Here is a 17,730-nt window from a genome sequence, read left to right on the forward strand (position 1 = left end):
TGAGGAATTGAGGGCTGCTGCGCGGGAAGTCGCCCAGGGAATTGTACATGTCATGTTTCTAAAAGGTCAGCTACCATAGCTGATACTATTAAGGTCCCTGGGCTGGAACCCGGAGTAGAGGGTGGGCCCAGTCACAGTGAGCCTCTGAGGCTAGCGAAATCCACCAGGAAACGCGGGATCCACGGAGGCAAGGACAGAGCTTTATCACAACTGGTGTCAGGAGTGGGACTTCGTTCACAGCATGGCGGAAGAAAGAGTTTTTTTTTTAAAAAGTGCACTAGCGGTTTTTTGTTTGTTTGCTTTGTACCATAACTAAATTAAAGGATATCTCAGTATCAGAATCCATCCTGAAAATAATGGATTCATTTAGAGCACTGAGTGTACCGTTTCTCTCACTTTAAAACTTGCCCTCTCTTGATCTGATGCTCTTTTGATGTGGTGTCTGAGTGGGAGCCTTACAAAGCCATATCAAAGCACTTATAGGCATAACCTAAAGCTACAAGGTCCAGTTTTAAAACAGAGCCTCATTATTGTTTGTTTTCAGGTAATACTGAAAGGCAGATTCTCTCTTTGGCTGAAGTTGGGTGTTAATGGCAGTAAATGGTGACGGTACCAAAGCTTCAGACCCCAGTGATGTTATCAGGCTCTGCTACAGCAATCCGAACTGCGGTCATTCTTTTCACTCTACTGATAAGCGATTGCTCCAACTATTTTAAAACTGGACTGAATAATGCATTTGAAAAATAGGAAATGTTCATTCTACATTAGCAGAGAGAAGGACGGACTGAACTCCTCTGAAATTGATGCAGTAAAATAAATGGCATCTTACTTTTTGGCATACCAAGATTAGAACATTTAGGATTTTTTTTTTATCATATGTTATGCCATACTGCATAGGTACAGAAAATTGCAGCCTTTCTTGTTTACAGTATATACCAGTTTCTTAATTTAATTTGAAGAGTCTCTGAAATTAATGTTCAAATTCAATCTATAAATTGAAATGAATATTGAGAAGTCTGATCTCCATGTTGTAGTAACTAAAACAATATAAATGTTAACAGTATTCCCTTTAAACACAAAATGCAATATAGTTAGTAGCTTGGGGTTAAGATTTTAACTCCCTTACATTTAATATAAAATATCCTCCTTTGTTACATCCATGAACACAGAGCTTATTAGATGAAGGAAATTTCCTTTATCATTAATAGGTCACATTAATGTGATAAAAATGTCTATGCGCTCCATAAATTTTATTCTTATTTTAAGCAGTTCTCACATACAGTGTGTACTTTCAATTTTTCCAGAACTTTCAATGGCACTTTTATATCCTTTAATTGGAATAAAGAGCTAAGAATAAAAAAAGAAGCAAATTAATCCTCCCTGGGGGAAGAGGAAGACTAATCCTGCCAGATTTCAAAATGTAGCATTCATTTGCAAAACTCACACATTTATTCACCTCTTTTTGTGGTTTAAATAGTGAAATGAATGTCTGTGATGCAGGATCTTGAAACAAAATGCAAAAAATAAAATGGTGTAAGGGACCCAGCCCTACATTCCCCAGAAGAACCAGCCACTCCCCCTTCCCCCCCGGCTCCATAACTTTGCTAGCTGGAATGGGCTCACCAAGAAGCTGGAAAGTCGTTACAGACTGATTTTCATAGGTACTTAACACTACAGCTATGATTCTGGTTAATTAGAGCTGCAAGAGCCCAGCACCTCTGAAAGTCAGGTCCTATTACCAACTGTTTCTTGACCCCAATCCAGCTCCCTTTGTAGTCAATGCCAAGCTTCCTGTTATTGACATCAGCAGAAACAGGATCAGGCCTGTTATATGTGGTAGACCAACAAACCCTGGATGCTGAACGTTTTGGTAATCTATAGAGAACTTGCTGGTGGTCTGCAGAGAGTGGGTTGGACATGTGATGCTGGCTGTGCTCCCTGTTTTCAGCTGTAGCAGCAGCTGTTCAGACCGTTTGGTGTGAAGAAGATCCCAGAGATCTGCAAAAGCAGCTGGGAACAAGTGGCTAATGCTACATAAGGCAAGAGGAAAGAGGAATTGGTGATCAGATTCATCACTGGGAATTGCAGAGCATCAGTGAAGAATATTCAGGGAGGAAGGGAATTGGGCAGTATGTCCAGGGCAGAAGGCAACCAGCCATCATTGAAGTACATGAAAGTGGAACATGGGAGAAAAGTGTAGGGGTGTGTATGTCAGTGGGAAGAGCTGAGGCAAAACTAAAGGCTGGTTCTTAAGCATGGTTCCATACATTTATATATAGTGGGAGAAGAGCTGGTCCAATTCTCTACAGCACCATTTTGCTGGTCTTCTGCTGGGTTTGGAGGCTCCATTGCACCCATCTTTGTCCCTCCACAGCTGCTGCTGAGCAGCTACAAAAAACTATGCAATGGCAGCATGTCTCTGTCATAAATATAAAGGGAAGGGTAAACCCCTTTGAAATCCCTCCTGGCCAGGGGAAAGCTCCTCTCACCTGTAAAGGGTTAAGAAGCTAAAGGTAACCTCGCTGGCACCTGACCAAAATGACCAATGAGGAGACAAGATACTTTCAAAAGCTGGGAGGAGGGAGAGAAACCATGTCAAGGTTCCTCCCCCACTCTGAACTCTAGGGTACAGATGTGGGGACCTGCATGAAAAACCTCCTAAGCTTATCTTTACCAGCTTAGGTCAAAACTTCCCCAAGGTACAAAATATTCCACCCATTGTCCTTGGACTGGCCGCTACCACCACCAAACTAATACTGGTTACTGGGGAAGAGCTGTTTGGACGCGTCCTTCCCCCCAAAATACTTCCCAAAACCTTGCACCCCACTTCCTGGACAAGGTTTGGTAAAAAGCCTCACCAATTTGCCTAGGTGACTACAGACCCAGACCCTTGGATCTTAAGAACAATGAACAATCCTCCCAACACTTGCACCCCCCCTTTCCTGGGAAATGTTGGATAAAAAGCCTCACCAATTTGCATAGGTGACCACAGACCCAAACCCTTGGATCTGAGAACAATGAAAAAGCATTCAGTTTCTTACAAGAAGACTTTTAATAAAAATAGAAGTAAATAGAAATAAAGAAATCCCCCCTGTAAAATCAGGATGGTAGATATCTTACAGGGTAATTAGATTCAAAATCAGAGAACCCCTCTAGGCAAAACCTTAAGTTACAAAAAAGATACACAGACAGAAATAGTTATTCTAGTCAGCACAATTCTTTTCTCAGCCATTTAAAGAAATCATAATCTAACACATACCTAGCTAGATTACTTACTAAAAGTTCTAAGACTCAATTCCTGGTCTATCCCCGACAGAAACCAGCATATAGACAGACACACAGACCCTTTGTTTCTCTCCCTCCTCCCAGCTTTTGAAAGTATCTTGTCTCCTCATTGGTCATTTTGGTCAGGTGCCAGCGAGGTTACCTTTAGCTTCTTAACCCTTTACAGGTGAGAGGAGCTTTCCCCTGGCCAGGAGGGATTTCAAAGGGGTTTACCCTTCCCTATATATTTATGACAGTCTCCAATGGGTGAAAGAAGAGGAACATTGAAACAGCACCCTGGAGCCTCGGTTGGCCTCAGATAGCTGCCCCCCCCGGCAGGTTCCGGGGGGTAGGGCTCGGTGAAGAGAGCCATTCGTGTTGGGACCGGAGTGCAGACAGAAGGGAGCCACCTCTCACCCGTTGCTCACGGCATGTTTGTGGGGAACCTGGTGCTAAATCATTGAATGAATTAGAATTTACATTGATGTGCTGATTTTTTGGAAGGAAATCCATAGGGTCAATTAGAGTAAAAAGTTAATGTGGCCAAATAGCAGACAGCCAGATCAAGAATTATGGAAATTTGGAGGAGGGAAACGGTTTATAGAAAAATCTATCCATATGGAGACGTACACATTTGGGAGAAATCACTAACTATCTAAGAATCATAGAATCACAGAATATCAGGGTTGGAAGGGACCTCAGGAGGTCATCTAGTCCAACCCCCTGCTCAAAGCAGGACCAATCCCCAATTAAATCATCCCAGCCAGAGCTTTCTCAAGCCTGACCTTAAAAACTTCTAAGGAAGGAGATTCTACCACCTCCCTAGGTAACGCATTCCAGTGTTTCACCACCCTCCCAGTGAAAAAGTTTTTCCTAATATCCAACCTAAACCTCTCCCACTGCAACTTGAGACCATTACTCCTTGTCCTGTCATCTTCTACCACTGAGAATAGTCTAGAACCATCCTCTTTGGAACCACCTCTCAGGTAGTTGAAAGCAGCTATCAAATCCCCCCTCATTCTTCTCTTCTGCAGACTAAACAATCCCAGTTCCCTCAGCCTCTCCTCATAAGTCATGTGTTCCAGACCCCTAATCATTTTTGTTGCCCTTCGCTGGACTCTCTCCAGTTTATCCACACCCTTCTTGTACTGTGGGGCCCAAAACTGGACACAGTACTCCAGTTGAGGCCTCACCAATGTCGAATAGAAAAGAAATCTGATGAGGTTCAATAAGGATAAGTGCAGGGTCCTGCACTTAGGATGGAAGAATCCAATGCACCGCTACAGAGTAGGGACCGAATGGCTAGGCAGCAGTTCTGCGGAAAAGGACCTAGGGGTGACAGTGGACGAGAAGCTGGATATGAGTCAGCAGTGTGCCCTTGTTGCCAAGAAGGCCAATGGCATTTTGGGATGTATAAGTAGGGGCATAGCGAGCAGATCGAGGGACGTGATCGTTCCCCTCTATTCGACATTAGTGAGGCCTCATCTGGAGTACTGTGTCCAGTTTTAGTGAAGAAACCCTTCTTGTTCCACATCCTCTGTCACTAGGTTGCCTCCCTCATTCAGTAAGGGGCCCACACTTTCCTTGTCTTTCTTCTTGTTGCCAACATACCTGAAGAAACCCTTCTTGTTCCTCTTAACATCTCTTGCTAGCTGCAGCTCCAGGTGTGAACCCCTGGCAAGCAGCAGACTTCTCTGTTTTCCCGGTCAGGGGGGCAGATAGATTACTCAGTCCCCCTGAGGAGAGAGTCCCCGACCACCACCACCCGCCTCCTTCTCTTGGGACCATTTCAAACGGTTCTTTAATAGAGAGGGAAGAATAACCCCCCACAAAGTGCTAACCATACTTTCAGGCCCATGCCAGTGATTAGTTATTATTGGGTCTGGTAGAATAAGAACCTTTGGCAATAGAGCAGTGAAAATATATATTTTAAATGCAACAGAATACATGGAAAGCAATTTTCTTTTCTTTTTTTTAATCCAGAGAACTAGAAATAATACACCTGCATGTATAAATGATTGGTATAATATTGGCACTCCATGGGGCATTAAACAATTTGTGCCACATTTATGGATTCTTTCCTGTTATTAATTTGAAATAAAATAAACTTTTTTCCAAACCTATGTTGTATTTCTGGCTCTCATTTACTATTCAGTAACTCTGCTTTTCTTTGCATTTCTCCCTTGCCAGCTTTTTCTGTTTCCCTGACATAGTGTGTGTGTGTGTGTGTGAGAGAGAGAGAGAGAGAGAGAGAGAGAGAGTGAGTCTGTCAGCTATTTCTCTGGCTTCCTTCCATCCCCTTGGACTACTTTCCTCTTCTTCAGCTCAATCCTGCAAAGACCACTCAAGGCCTGATCTAGCAAAGCACTTAAGCACATTCATAACTTTAAGCATATGAACAGGTTTTCTTCACCTACTGCTGTTATAGGAATAATTGGTCAGTAGTCCTCATATATTAGCATATATGTTTTTAAGTCTTACTTGAAAAAAGTCTTTTCTTTTATTCATTATTGAAATTTTCTTTTTGAACACATTTTTCCCCCTTCAACATCTTTTGTAACTTTGGGCTTGCCTACACACAGTCCTTGTAATGATTTAATGACATCGATTTAGATATAAGCACCATTACACTGATGTAAATGCCTCCATGCTAGGAGGCTGCACCAGTTTAACTATATTGGTTTCTAAACCCAAATGCAAAACTACAAAATACAAAAACTGTTTGCAGACCAGGCTTTTGTTTCCTCTGTACTGGAGACATCACACTGTGTTTTGGTTAAAGTTGTTACATTCTGCACTTGGAAGGTAGCAGCGTATAAGAGAATTTGGCAGAGAGAGAAATGCTATTTGCATCTGCTTAGCCTGCAAATAGCAATTATGTCACCCTGGGTGGAGCTTACGTACTTCTCCCTCTGTTTCTCCATAAAGGTGAGGGGAAGGGTCAGACCCATGATTCTTTTATCTTTTTTTTTTTTAAACCAGTTTTTAAAGAATGAAGCAAAAGTGGATCTTCATGGCCCATGAGTCTCAAGCTGAAAAACTGAACAAACATGAAACAGTTTTGCATGTCACCTGTAATCCTCATAAAGCCACAGTAGCCTGGTACCTTAGGGTGGGGAGAAATCCAACTCACCACCCCAAGTCTGGGCTGCAGCATAGTCTCTGATCTTGCCTACAGGATGGAATAGCAGCCTATGCTACAGCCCACGTTGGTGCAGTGTAAAGGCCATGTGTAACTGAATAACCAACAGTCCTGGTCTGCCTGATTCAGATTAGGGATTTAAACTTGGTTCTCCCACAACCCCAGGGAGTGCCCTAACCACTGAGCTGTTGGCTGTTCTTGGGTGGAGGGTTTTTTCAAAACATTTTGAAAAATCTTTTTTCTTCCATGTTGGAATGGGAAACAAATTCTGAAACCCTGACATTTTTTGCAATACAGAATTCTTGTTTTCCAGTCAGCCATAGTTGAACCTCCAGGTTCCAACTGAAGTTGGGGTCTCATTCTGCTAGGTGCTATGCATGAATATGGAAAGAATGTTCTTGCCCTCAGGTGTTTGCAATCTAAACAACAAAGGTTGGGAGAAAGGAATATTTTAACCCCATTTTACTGTTGAGTATCTGAGGCACAGCGAGATGAAATGATTTGCCCAAGGTCATATAGGTAGTCTGTGGCAGAACCAGAAATTGAACCCAGATCTTCAGAGTTCATGCTCCCTCCTCAAGTATTCATATAAAGCAAATATTAGTAGGAAGTTGTAAGTTTAGGTTGCATATTTCTAAGCACATCCAAAACCAATTAATCTGTAACTCTGTGCCAATGCTCATGGAAATCTTTTTGTGATATTCGCTCCACTCTAGTAATAACTATATCCCTAGCTAGCTAAAGTCCTAGGCCAAAGGCAGAGGCTTTTATTTGCCCTATATGATTATTAATGAGTGAACAAGAAGCTCAATTCACTATTATAATGCCTGGTGAGTCCTCATTTTTGTACTTTCAGTCGGATGAAAGAATTTAGGTGGCTGTTGGTGTTGTAGGTGCATAAAGGGTGAGTTCTGAAGGTATGAGAGAGTCAAAGTACAGGGATATGCTTATTGTATGGCTATGGGACCCATTGTGCAGTCATATCTAAATTGCAGGGTTCTGCATAACGTGAGTGTGCTGAGCTACTTTGAAGCTGTGAGTCAGTAGCACTACAGTGTCCCTTCATATTCATTGGCTTAGCATATTCTATGTTCCCATAGCTGAGAGTATTCCATTAACAAATGTGTTACCAACAGAGAGATGATCCCTAAGCTATATCTCACCTTAGGCATCTCCCAGGAAAGCATTCTTGAGTACTTTCTACTAATATAAACTGATATCATTAGGGTAAAACATGTCTAGTTTTGCAGTTGTGTTCCATAGAAATTTCAGCTAATACATTGGAAAAATGTCATTTTCTGAGTGAGAGTCTTGTGTTTGTCTGGTAAATCTTAATGTTATAATACAAAAGACAAACAATGTTCTTGTAATTTCTGGAGGCTTAAGGAGGTTACCATATCCTGGGATACAATGGCACTTTTCAACTATTAATACATTCAAAACTAATTGAAAGTGGTTTTCAAGTCCAAGAAAGATTACCAAGTATCTTGCATGTATTAAACAATCTTATTGGAGTAAGTTCAAACATATGAGTTCTTTCATTACTAATACAAAATAATAACTAAAAGGATTATATGAGAAGCTGCATAATATTTACTTACATTGAGTACATTAAGTGATCAAGAATAAAATGCCAAATAGCAAATGAGGATATTTGTTCTCTTTTTGAAGGTAAAATACAAAGTTCAAGCAGCTACAGATTATAAAGGGGAATAGTGGACAGAGCAGTTAAGTATCTACAGAAATATTTCTCTGCTACCCTCAAAAGTTAAATTGGAGATTTTAAGCAGACTCCTAGAAGGGAAAATACAGAAAAACAAGAGCTGGCATAAAATCAGAAGTCATGGTGCTATCAACATCAGCTAATGTCTCAGTTGCATTGGCCTGCATGAGTGTATGAGGTTCCACTGTGTGATGTGGAGGATATAGAGAGGAAAATTAGCAAGTCATTAAGGAAATGACTGGAGAGCAGTTCATGATACACTGCCAACATCAGCTTATTTGCATTGCTAATGGTTGGAAACAGGATGCTACCTGTAGCCTAAACTTCAGGAAAGGGAGTCATATCTTAGCCCTTTTGCATCCATAGGCTGCAGTGTTGCTCTGACTATCATTGTTATTGGAATTGGAAACACAATGATATACAAAGGGCACAAAGCAATCTTAGATAATAAAACACTGCAAAAACCAAAGAAAAGTTGTATATATGACAATATAGTAAAGATAAACTATTAATGGGAAGTAATCTCTGCTCATGGATTATTCTTTGCAGAGGCAGGACCTTGGGACGTGACCTGAAAAGAGACTGGATGTCTTTCTGAAAAATATGCTTTAATCCCAATTCTAGGTGAAGTTTTGTAGCCTAACTGCAGAGGGGTATGGGCTGACTAGTTGGTGGCCCCATCTGGCTGTGTGAATCTGTGAATATATGGGTCTCCCTGTTCATCCCCATCCTTCACAGCCCTTGGGGAGGATGGTATCTCAAGATGCTCATAATACTTGTAGCTCTGCATTAAGACAATGTGTATAATCTAATTGCATGCTTCAAGGCTTCAGCCAATTGCATAAAGAGGCCAGGAAGCAATTTTTCCCAGTTCATGTTTTTTATCTGGATGGTTTTTTTCCCGCTGCTTCCCACTGAAACATCAGAGATTAGACACAGCTAGAGATGGGACATCACTTGGGGTGAATCAGTGTACTGCCCTGGTGCAGAGAATTCTCTAAAATGCTTCAGATTAATTTAAGTAATTGGACACATCATAGGGGTAGTTAGGTGAAATTTAATGGCCTGTGACATGCAGGAGGTCAGACTAGATGATCTAATGGTCACTACTCTGAGACTCTAACAGCCTTTATTTACATCTTTCATTCAGATATAGGTTTTGGATGGTGATTGATTAGCTCTCATTAGAACACAGTGAAAAAATGACTTTTGTGTGTAACGAAATAGGTTGGAGGGTACAAACAAAGGATTTGTGTAGGTCACTCTAACCAGACATGCAAAGGTAGGTGCTAGATTTGGAGTTAAAGTGCCTGTGATTTCTGGTGAAAAGCTGTGTGTTCAGTTTCTGTAACACCAAAAATTAAAGGCCAATCCTTCACCTGATCCAGAATGATTGCAGGATTGGGATAGATTAATATTTGAGGCCGAACTGGAGCTCTGCCTTTGTATTTCACATACAAATGTTGTCTTCATGAGCTGTTCATTTCCCCCCCAGCTTAAATACTCACCCTTTGATTCCTGACTGAATTACAAAACAAAAATTCACCCTTTCTTTCTCTAGAGCCTGGCTCTGCCTGGGGTGGGGAAAAGGAAAGGGAGATGAAAGTTTGGCCAGTCACCTCCCTCCCCGCCCCCACATACCTTTTGAAGCCTAACAATCCTTCCTTTTGCTGGGAACCAAACTATGGCAGCTTCATATATGGGTAGAGACAGGGCTCCCTGCAGCCTCTCTCCATCTAATACATTTGTGAAGAGGTGGCCATAACATAACCCATAGCTAGTAAAGCATTTTAGGATCTTCTGGGCCGCAAGGCACTGTGTAATGAAAGAATTATTTCTTAACTGCTTTCACAGTGCTTGCTATTGTCATATTTTGGGACATAATTTCATTCTTGCAGAGTGTAGTGCATGGTTTTAAGTCTCTTTTCAGTGTTAATCATAGAATCATAGAATATAAGGGTTGGAAGGGACCCCAGAAGGTCATCTAGTCCAACCCCCTGCTCGAAGCAGGACCAAATCCCAGTTAAATCATCCCAGCCAGGGCTTTGTCAAGCCTGACCTTAAAAAAACCTCTAAGGAAGGAGATTCTACCACCATATAGTGGTTCATAGTGGAAGATGTAAGTGCACACTGATCCTTCAGCTTAGAACACTGACAACTTCACTGCAAAAGGCATTTGCTTCTGCTAATTCTACAAGATACATAGTGATGCATGGCCATGTATCGCAGAGCAGGATCTAGTTAATGGAAGCTGTGTGTGTGCATCTCAGGGCACAATTTGACCCTATTCCTTTTGCACAGCTTCTTTCATACATATTGCTTGTCCATATTTCTGACTTAAGGACCCTCTTATTGCTATATTTTAGATACTAAATGCATTTTATTTTAACGTTTGGCTCAGAAACCCCTCATAACAGAAGCAACTTTGTGCTGCCTTCAGTATCAGGAACACACAATGTTCTTTTAAAAAGAAAAGGAGTCCTTGTGGCACCTTAGAGACTAACCAATTTATTTGAGCATAAGCTTTCGTGAGCTACAGCTCACTTCATCGGATGCATACTGTGGAAATTGCAGAAGACATTATATACACAGAGACCATGAAACAATACCTCCTCCCACCCCACTCTCCTGCTGGTAATAGCTTATCTAAAGTGATCATCAAGTTGGGCCATTTCCAGCACAAATCCAGGTTTTCTCACCCTCCGCCCCCCCCCCCAAACTCACTCTCCTGCTGGTAATAGCCCATCCAAAGTGACCACTCTCTTTACAATGTGTATGATAATCAAGGTGGGCCATTTCCAGCACAAATCCAGGTTTTCTCACCCCTCCCCCTTTTTCCAAAAACCACACTGTGTGTGTGGTTTTTGGAAAAAGTGATTATAATACACATTGTAAGGAGAGTGATCACTTTAGATAAGCTATTACCAGCAGGAGAGTGGGGTGGGAGGAGGTATTGTTTCATGGTCTCTGTGTATAGAATGTCTTCTGCAGTTTCCACAGTATGCATCCGATGAAGTGAGCTGTAGCTCACGAAAGCTTATGCTCAAATAAATTGGTTAGTTTCTAAGGTGCCACAAGTACTCCTTTTCTTTTTGCGAATACCGACTTAACACAGCTGTTACTCTGAAACAATGTTCTTTAGTGATTTCACAAACTTTTTCTCAATTAAATGCAAACTGATTACCCCCCTGCCCCCCAGCCACTTTTGATCATGTATTGGAGCTTGGTTGCAAGCCATTCTTATCTGCGGAAGTATTTTCTGATCTCCTTTGTCACAGTTCCTGGAGGTGTGTAAATTTCTTATGATGGTTTCACAGTGTCAGTTGTCTTTTCAATAGCAGTCAAACTAGCTATGTCATTCTTTTCCCTCAAGTTAACATGCCTGATCACCTATATAGCTGTATCCCCTGTGTCCTATTCAATCTTGCTTTTCCATTAACTGTATCCTAGAATTTTAATGTCCAAGTCTGTTTCCTGATCTAGGTAAGTCTCAGTTAACAAATTATATCATATTTCTTCTTACACACATGTGGTGCAGTTGTAAGTCTCTGCTTTGTATTGCGTTTAGGTCTGTTTAGGAAATAACGTTTAATTTCTTGTATCCAAAATATGATTATTCTCCCTTTGTTTCCATACATGTGCCCTTACTTAAGCCTTTTCTCTCTTTATTTAGTAATGTTTCAATTATTTAGTCCCTTCTGCTCTATCTAAATGGTATGATCATCCCCCACATAATGCTGACCAGCACAACAAAGTTGGCACAACAGCCAATAGAAAAACAAAACATGCGTAAGCGGGGGAATAGTCTCGTTATTGAGGGGAACTTTCCTGGCTTCTGTACTACCCTGGTGAAGTGGGCTAGTGAAAGGATCTGAGTCCTCGCTCCCACTTCCTTTACCCAGTGGCCTCCCTGCCTTTGAGGACTCCCCTTCCACTCTCCAGTCTGGCAGAGTCCTCGTAACCCCAACAAGGCTGGGTCCAGGATTCCTGGAGGGCTCGACCCTGTTGCCGGCACCCAGTGCTGAGAGGCAAAACAACAGCAGGGGTTCGTTACCAGGTGTGTTTCACTCAATAATCACAATGGGGTGGAGAAGCAGAAAAGTTTATTTGCAGCTGCAAACAAGGTACAGGGAGAATAGAATCTCAAATCCTGCACACCAGAGCAGGAAGTTACACAGGCTTATATACATCCTTTCTTCAGCATACTTATCCAATAGCAAGCTGCCCTAAGTATCCATATAGCCAGCCAATCCAGTTACCAGCTAGTTCCCTTGTTTTTTGTATCATTTGTTAAATTATATATAGCACTGCTTTATTCAGCATTGTTCTTCCATATCTGCCCTGTGTGGCCTTGTTTAGTTTCAGGCAGTCTGACTCTGCAACATATTGTTGCAGATCCCCAGCATAACTGCTGCGAGTGCCTCCAGGCGGGGGGGCCAAGGACACTTAGGCCTAGTGCGAGGGGGCTTCATCGACACTCGTGGTCTTCCATCCCCTCGAGTTACCTAGTGGCCATGCCCCAGTGTCCCCAACAATCTCCAACCCTGCTGTGGTCACCTAGGATAGGGGCTAGGGTGTCCCCACTTCGGGGTACTCTCTCTGCACTGGGCACTTCTCTGACCCACTGACCATTACATACAAGTTAAAGCAAATGCAAGTTATTTAATCAACAATTAATTTTAAAAAGAATAAGGAAAAATGGGAAAGGCCAAAGGAAACACATTAACCCGCTCTGTGGCAGAGAACATCACAAACAGTGTCTCTGGAATGTCCGGGCAGTTCACAGTCTGTTCCTTGTAAGTCCCAGGTCGCCTTCTCAGGCCCGGGCTGTGCTGCAGGGATGCTGTGGGTTGAACCCTTGCTCTGGTGGTGGCCACATGCTCTCAGGCTCTAAGTGGTAGGACCCTTCTTCCCAGTGTCGCCCCTGCCCTGTCGGGGTTATGATCCAAGCCTGGCCTGCAGAGCCTCTTGGCTGAGGTGTCTCCCTGTGCTGGGCCCGCTGCCCAGGGTCCCCCTCGCTCTCCGCAGCTGCTCACTGCACCCAGCTCCGGACTGCTCCAGCCCCAGCTCCACCATTCTGTCTCAGCACGGCTGCTGCTGTTGCTGCTCTGTGTCCAGCTCCCTGGGCTGCTCCTTTGGCCCCTCTGCCTCTGCTCCCAGGACAGGTCTGCTCTGCAGGCTGCTTCTGTGACTCTGCTCCCAGCACTGACCTGCTTCCTGGGCTGCTTTTCTGGCCCCTGTGGCTCTGGTTGCTGCAGCTCTGCTCCCAGGGCAAGTCTGCTCTCTCTGGGCTGTGCCTCTGGCTTTGGGGCTGCAGCTCTGCTCCCAGGACAGGGTCTGCTCTCTCTGGGCTGCTTTTCTGGTCCCTCTGGATCTGGCACAGCTCTGCTCCCCAGCTTTGCTGGGGCCCCTGCTTTCTCCTTAGCTCGGCCCCACTCTGTCTGACCCAGGCAAATCCAGCTCACACTGAGGACAGGACCTCCCTGGCCCCCTGACTCCCTGATTAGCCTGCTCATCCTGTCATTCAGGCTGACCTGGAGCATTGGCCTCTCCCCATTATTCCTGGGGACTGTCAGTCTCAGGGTCCTGATTCCCCAACGACCCTTCCCCCTTTTAATACTGGGAGCTAGCCACTAAAACACCCCCACTGAATGTTAGTAAGGGGGCAACAGACTCCTTACACATGCTTGTATATTCTACCTCAGTGCAGATGATTTTTTTGTAGTTAGAATTGACTTTACAAATTAAATTACCTACACCCCATATCATGGGGGGGGGGGAACCATGCTGAACAGATGAATCACTCACAATTACATGGGAGAAAAATCCAACTTACATCAAAAACCCGTATCCATTCCACCTTAAATCACCACATTGCACTGGGGAAGGAAATCCAGCTTAATTTAAGGACCCATGTCCATTAACTGTGTGCCTAATCAAAGGTGATTCAGCAGGGCATGGCCACAGGAAACAGTGAACATAGTAAAAAAGGTGCAGTTTAAAAGGGGTCCATAGTAAAGCAAACCAGAGAAGTTCAAATGAGGCTTATTCCACTGTGCACCAATGAAATGGGGGCCTGGGCTCAGTGGAAGTCTCAGGACCATGCTCCATGGACACTTAATATTGCCCACACAGGGACAGTATAAGTTTAGCACTATAGGGCAAAAGCTACAGGTTTCTTGGGTGCTTCCAGCATCACATTGCTCCCTAGCACTAAGGATTGATGGGAGGAAGGATGATATTATGGCTAAGGCACTAGACTAGGACTCCAGAGAGTTTTTATTCCGAACTCTGCCACAGAGTTCCTGCATGATCTGTAAGCCAAATGAAGCTGATACTTCTCTACCCCACAAGAGTGTTGATAGGTTAAGATTTATTCCTGTATGTGGATTGTTTGGATACTACATTGATGAGTACCATAGGAAAGTCTGCAAATAAATAGCACCCTGCTGAGATATTGGTTTGTAACTGGTAATTGGTTTGTCACCATCAGAGAGATGACCACCATCCTATATGTGACTAACTTCATTTCCTGCATCCCCTATGTGATACACACCATGATGCTCTCCTATCACATCTTCTTACCCATGCTTAGTTTGTGAAATCTCACAGGATCATACCACAGTGCTGGGGCCAAACATTTTCAAGGCATCTAGTGTTTTTGTATGCCCAATTTGAGAGACCTTAAAAGGGCCTGATTGTCATAAATTGCTGAGCACTCATTTTCTTAAAATCAGGCCCCTTTCAGGTGTCTCAGGTTGAGCATTCAAAATCATTGGTAACTTTTGAAAAATCTTTGGCTGGGGCATTTTTTCCCTGCTCATATGTTGGCAAACTCATGCTTTTTTTTATGGTTATCCATTATAGATGCATACATCCATTCATGTTAAACATCAGTAATTTATCAATATGGTGAGGCTGTTTAATGCTGAGATTTATGAAGTTTGTATCTCTTTTTCATATACAATAGAATTATGAAAGCTTTAAATGCAATTTATCATATTACGTTATATAGAGAGGAATTTCACAGCTAGATGTTTTTGCACTGGCTTATTATGAAGAAAGTTGTAAGTGTTGAAATTCTTTAGAGAAAATCCAGGTACACAATGATTATTAAAATGCCCAATGGCATCAATCTTTCTCTTAATTGCTGTTATTCAAACTGCTTCTCAATGTCAAACCATTTTCCTAAGATATTGACAAATAGGAGCAATATCATGGAGGGTTGTACCTCCTGTCAAAATGAATCCCATATGTCAGTAACTCAGGATTCATTTATGTCACTTTGAAATTATTTGCCACTTTTTAAATACCAGGAAGTCTACATGAAAGGTATGGTGTTGCAATTTTTGTCCACCCAGCATATGTTTACTTCAGATGAGAGTTTGGGGTGCAGTGTGACTGCACAAATGGGACATAAAGAGTTAAAATACTTTCCGTGGGAACGAGAACTATGCTCAGTAAGGGTTAAAATTTTTTCCTGATTTCTGAGCTAATGTTTTACTCCTGCCTATAGTAGCTATAGGTAACCCGCAAAATTAATCACATTAACATGTTCCCCAGAAAAGGTCAAATTACACCATTACTTAAAAAAAACCGTGGGGTGTGCGTGTATAATTCCAGAGTGCGTGTGCGTGTGTATGTGTGTAATGTATTTGATCAATGCAACAAGACAGTAAGAGAGACTGAAAAAGTTATACTTTTTATTTTGCCAACGAAACTGTTGCACTTTGCAATGTTTAAGTGGGCTTATACAACATAAACATTTGGGACATTTAACATATTGAGCTCAAATAAAAATGACATGCAGATCGTTCACTTCTGAAGCTGCCTTGTGTTCAGTTATTGGAACACTCCATCCTTGTGGTTTCCGAAATATTATATCTTTCAGATTAAACTTTCTATTTTCCTCAAGGTAGTGTTGCTTTTCAGCCCTCAATGGCTTGGTTTTTGCCTAAAGAATCAGGTCCTATCAGCAAAATCAAAGGCGATTACACAACCCAGTAGTCATTTAGGATTTCTGTGGCTCAATTAAGCATGTATAGCATGCCACAGCCACTGAGACTCTGTTTATTCAGTGAAAGTGCTCTGTAATTTATTTAAAATAATCCATCTTTAACAAATAAAGAGGCCATTGACTGCCCATCGCTGCAGGCATCCATTTAAATACTGCCTCCTTGATGGTCTGTTTTGCTGGTTTAAGTTAAATACCTGACAAAAGTGATTCAGTTTTTTTGGAAATAAGATTTGTATGTGCAATGTTTATTTTCTTTTACACCAGTAATCAGTTAGAACTTCTTTTTAACAGATTGGCCATTAAAAATGATTAATGCTGCTCACTTTGATAATAACACATTGTGACTGCCAGCCATTTTGTGTCTGTATGTGTGTGTGTTTAAAATTGCCTAGGAATTGTGTTCTTTATTGTTCTTTGTTAATGACGAATCACGTTAGATCTGTTACTGTACATGCACTGAAAATAAGATTGTGTGTCTGTGTCCTATAACAAAAAGTGTTTTCTTCCCAAAATGCAACACATGCGAGAGCTGTTTTTTTCTTCTCTCCCTTGAATACTTCAGAAATGTTTCATTTATCAAAATTAGCGAGCTGGCCCAAAGGCTTGCCAGTGCTAGCGGGTCATCTCTGAGCCTCAAAACATTGCAGTTTAAGACCCTGGTAAGTGCTGTTACTTGTTGCATTGGAACATTACCAAACTCAGAAGAAGTTTTCTCTCTGTGACGAAGAACAGCCATTAATATCTGCCCTGGGAATAGGAGAAAGTACAGTGCTAAGTTTTCAGTACGTAGGCAGAGATTGCTATTGATTAAAGAACCACCTTTTCAGGGTTAAGGACAAATAAAATTCTGGCAGCCATAATGGCACCTCCTGTCCAGCAGCTACACAGTGTTGCCTGTGTCTTGTCTTCCCTTGAGAATAAGAAACTTGGGGGGACGGGGCGAAACTATGCTGTTTATGTTATTTAGCTACTATTTTTTTATCACAGATAAACAGAATTGTTGACAGGCCACGTTGCTTTCTCGTAAAAGCAGCAAAAGAGAAAATGTCAGATGATCAAGGAAATGCAGTAGGATCAAGGCAGCACAAGATCCTGGTTGTAGTAAGTTTACATACTATTCTTACGAAAGTTATGCCAGTGGTTAATTTGTCACCAGTTCAAATGTACATTATCCATCAACAAATGTTATGAGAAAAGTTGCCAATTCCATTTTAAAATAAGAACAGCTCTTTTTTCTGTTACTGAAAGTCTATTCTGCACCAAGAGTACTGGATATTGTCACAAATTAAGTTGCCTAGGACTTCACATTTACTACTTGGAACTTCATGGTGGTAGCAGACACAGAATGTATGATCTCCTGCTCCAGAAGTACAGACCAGTATCCCCTGTGCTATGTAAAATAAGCTCATTAGCTCCTGGAAGTACAGGGTCTATGACATACAGCTGGTAAACTATCTACTCAGTAGAGGGTGGTGGTATATATACTAATTTGCTGGTTCATTGAAATATCTAGGAAAGCCAAGTATGGACTGGAGTCACAGTAGAATAACAAAATCTACATCTTGATTCTGGAGATAGCTTGGT

The sequence above is a fragment of the Caretta caretta genome, chromosome 4 (assembly GCF_965140235.1).
Source record: "Caretta caretta isolate rCarCar2 chromosome 4, rCarCar1.hap1, whole genome shotgun sequence".
NCBI lineage: Eukaryota > Metazoa > Chordata > Testudines > Cheloniidae > Caretta > Caretta caretta.